Source organism: Psammomys obesus, unplaced genomic scaffold (assembly GCF_907164565.1).
Source record: "Psammomys obesus unplaced genomic scaffold, mPsaObe1.curated_primary_1811, whole genome shotgun sequence".
NCBI lineage: Eukaryota > Metazoa > Chordata > Mammalia > Rodentia > Muridae > Psammomys > Psammomys obesus.
In genome coordinates this window covers 19,154,451-19,158,487 of record NW_026596079.1, presented here as the reverse complement: position 1 = coordinate 19,158,487, position 4,037 = coordinate 19,154,451, and positions in this window count along the sequence as shown.

The following is a 4,037-nucleotide window of genomic DNA, read 5'->3' as shown; positions in this document are numbered from 1 at the left end:
AGAAAAGAAAAGAAAAGAAAAGAAAAGAAAAGAAAAGAAAAGAAAAGAAAAGAAAAGAAAAGAAAAGAAAAGACCAGTTCTGGATGGATTGCTCATTGCCTTATGCTTTGCTAGATTTCTAACATAGTCCAGAAGCCCAGAAGCATCAGCCCAAGGAATATTACTTCCCGTGGTGGGCTGACTCTCCTACATCAACTAACAACCAAGACAGTACCCAACAGTCATGCCCATGGACCTAGCTGATCTGGATAATACATCAAACCAGGCTTTCCTCTCAGACAACAAGGCTGTGTCAAGCTGTCATTGAAAGTTAACCAGGACAGTCACTGGAAACTAATTATGACACAGACAAGATGGACTACCCAAATATTGCTGTCTAGTTTGAAAAAAATAGTTGGGCACCCTCTTACAAAACATGAAGTTACTCTGCGAACAAGCCATTGCTTACCCTTTGTCATATAAAAATGTGTCCACAAACATTTGTCACCTCTTTATGCATAATATCCAAAATAGAAAAACAACTCAGATCTCCTCCATCACACTAAGTCCATATCAAAGAAGAAACAAACCATTGGCACATAGAACAACTGGAATGAAAGCACAGAGTGTGATTCTGGATGGAAAGGGTCAATCCCAGGCCGTGGGTTGCATACCTCCATTTACGGATGGTTCTTGAAGTGATGAAATGAACAGATCTACAGTTTCCAGGTGGTTGAAGAGGACATTGATGAAAGAGACAGGAGTGGGACTATAAAAAGGCTCCCCCCAGGGACCTTCTGTTCTGACTCCACGAACATCTCAAAGAACAACGTTGAAAAACTACCAAAGAAACCATTAAACTCCGTAGACATAAAAAGTACATGGAAAAGCTGATAAATTCCAAATAAAGCTTGTGTCTGTATGGCAGCAACACTCTTTTGCAACTTCTGCAAGCTTGCTGTCATCAGCGGTGAGGGGGAATGCAAGCAAGATCTCTGGGTACTACTTTTTTGGGGACTTCTTGCCATCCCGGTTATTCCTGGATCAAAATTTGTGATTTTCGTGTCTGCATGTGTGTGAGTGTGTTTGGTGTATATGCACACGTGTGTTTGAGTGTGCATGCCCTTGTGTGCATGTGGAGACCAGAGCAAAACATCAAGTGTTTTTCTCTATCGTTTTGCACCTAATTTTTTGAGGCAGAGTCTCTCACTGAACTTGAAGATTGCTGTTTTGGCTGGGCTGGCTGTACAGCAAGCTCCAGATCCATCTGTCTCTGCTTCCAACACAGCATTGCAGACCACCATGCCCAGATTCATGTCGGCATGGGTATTTGAGCTAAAGTCCTCTTCCTTACACAGCAAGTGCTCTTACCTAATAAGCCATCTTCCAGCTTCTGAAATTTGTAATTTTAAAACAACATTTAAGACTTTTATTTTCTTATTGTCAGTCAATTCTGCTCCTCATATCTCTCTCTCTCTCTCTCTCTCTCTCTCTCTCTCTCTCTCTCTCTCTCAATAGGGTCTCATGTAGCTCATCCTGACCTCCACCTACTTCTGTCCTCTGAGTGCTAGAATCACCAAAGATGTCACCATGCCTAGCTACCGTCAATCAATTCTTAAAAGATCACAGAAAAGTTTCGATTCTGGTACCTGGGTGTCAACATAATCCCCATGAAGCTACATGCACTGCCCTTGGAAGAACGGATTCTGCTACGTGTTTATCAGGTAAGAATCAAAGCGTGTGACTCAGACTTAAAATTTTAACCACTTTAAGGGTTTGGAAGTCTGGCATGGGTCTCAAAGGCCCAAACCAAGGTTTTGGCAGGTCTGCCCTTTGATAGGCACACCAGTGAAGAGTGTTGGTTTTCTTCCCTCTTTTTATTTCTAGAGGCCATGGACATCCCTGAGACCTTACTTCTATTACCTGTAATCTTTTTATCTCCTTACAAATAAATTTGCATGGGCATTAACCCACCCTGATGTTACGGGATAATGTCCCATCTAAAGATGCTTAACCACATCTTTAAAGTCCCCTTTGCCATGCACAGTAACACCCACAGGTGCCAGGGATTAGAATGTAGACCACCCCATGGTGGGGGCATTGTTCTGTTCTCAGATCACAAATGGTTCTTTGGGTCAACCCACACTCCCCCTCCTAGCACAGGTTACTACTATCTGAGCATAAGCCACTGCGTTATCATGCCTTTGACATTAGGTTCCTAGAGAAGCAGAATCACTAGAATGCAGGCATTATACAAGGGGGTTCACTGGATTTGATCCCATGATAGGGAATGGATGACCCATGTGGCTGCTCCATCTAAGAAGTTGGATCCAAGAAGCTGGATGCAGCGGTTGGAATCAGTGCTTAAGTCTGGGAGCTCCCTGGAGAACTTGCTTGCACTGAATCCACGTGGGAAGGCTGACAAAGCTGGAGTCTGACACCAGCTGATGATGGCAGCAGTGACAGAAAGAAAGGGACTTGCTGGCACTCACACACCAGCTTCATTTTCATCCAGGCTACGTTGGTGGAAGGTGCCGCCCACATTCAAGGCAGGCTCCTCTGCTCAGTCACTGTGTGGCCTGTGAGGCCTCTCTGAAAATGCCCCCAGAAACACTAGAACCTTTCACCATTCCTGGACAACTATTCATTCGGTCAGGTTGACAGTTATGACTAACCATAACGCTCAGTATTTCTTGGCTCTGCTCAAAAAGTCTTGTCCATCCATTATCAAGACCCAGTACCCAGAAGCGAGTCAGCAGCCGGAGAACTCTGGAATCAACTGGAATCATCATCACTTCCAAGTTGATGACAGTTACCGGATGGGGCCGCAGCTAGCCCTGCTGATACTTGCACCTGTTCAGAATTTCTCCCTGCTTTCAGAGGTGACCTCGCAGCGTGGCATCCTCCAGGGAGTCGGGTTCCTTACAGGGTGGCTGCAGACTCTGAACCCCAGTTGTCTCAACAGACAAGGTGCCCCTTCTTTTCCTAGTCTTGAAATTCACTTAGAACTATTTCTGCCACACACTATTGGTCAAAGTGCTTGTAAACTCATCCAGGTTTAGAACAGGGGGAATAGGAGAAGGCTAGATCATTTTACAAAGCAGGAATTGGGCTAGGGCATGGGCTCTACCTCTCTGTCGCACTAGGCAGCCACTTTTCCCTGGGGCTCAGAATCCTACTCAAGTATGGCAACAAGCGCTGTGACCTCTGATCACACATCTTTATGATCATCCAGGCATCAGGAACATGAGTACTGTGTGGCTCTCCCTGAGGAAATGTGAACAGATATGTACTTGCCCTTACTAAGGGGCCAGTGAGAAAACAAAGAAACCACTTCACCTGAGTGTAGTTGCATGAATCTATGAGTTTACTGGGGTTACTTCTAGGAGCATAAGTGAAGGGTTAGTTAAAAAGCATAATTAACTATTGTTACACACAGACACACACTCCTAAATATGTAAATACACCCTGCTGAGTCTGTATATTATTTGTATGTGTATGATTTCAGGGCTGAAATAACCAAATCTGAAGCAACAATTAAAGATATAAAGGCTATAAATTTGAGAGATACACAGGAAGGGTTGGAGGAAGAAAAGAGAGAAGAAAATAATTTCAATATCAAAAACTATATATACGTAAACCTGCAAATATATATATATATATATATCCATATATATACATACACACACACATATAGCATAACAGACCCCCAAACAGTTGCTTTATTGGAAATCCCAGCCCAGGGTGGACCATGACCCATGGAAGCTGTGTTTCTGGACTTTACAGCCCAGCTTGCAGGCAGCTCTGAGGAACTTAACTCCAGCAACCACTGTTTATCTGTATGTGATAAATATTGTCTAAGAGCATTCATCTGCTTAGAATCCAGACCTGTGCACGACTCCTCAACATAAGTTTATCATTTTGTTAAGAAAGAATTGATACCAAGAAAAGATTTGACCCGGAAGAGTAGCTGGCCCAAGCAGCATAGAGCAAGAGGCCCTTTATCTCTTGTGCTGGATTGACCTGTGATCTCTGAACAGCACATTCTGTGGAGTTTG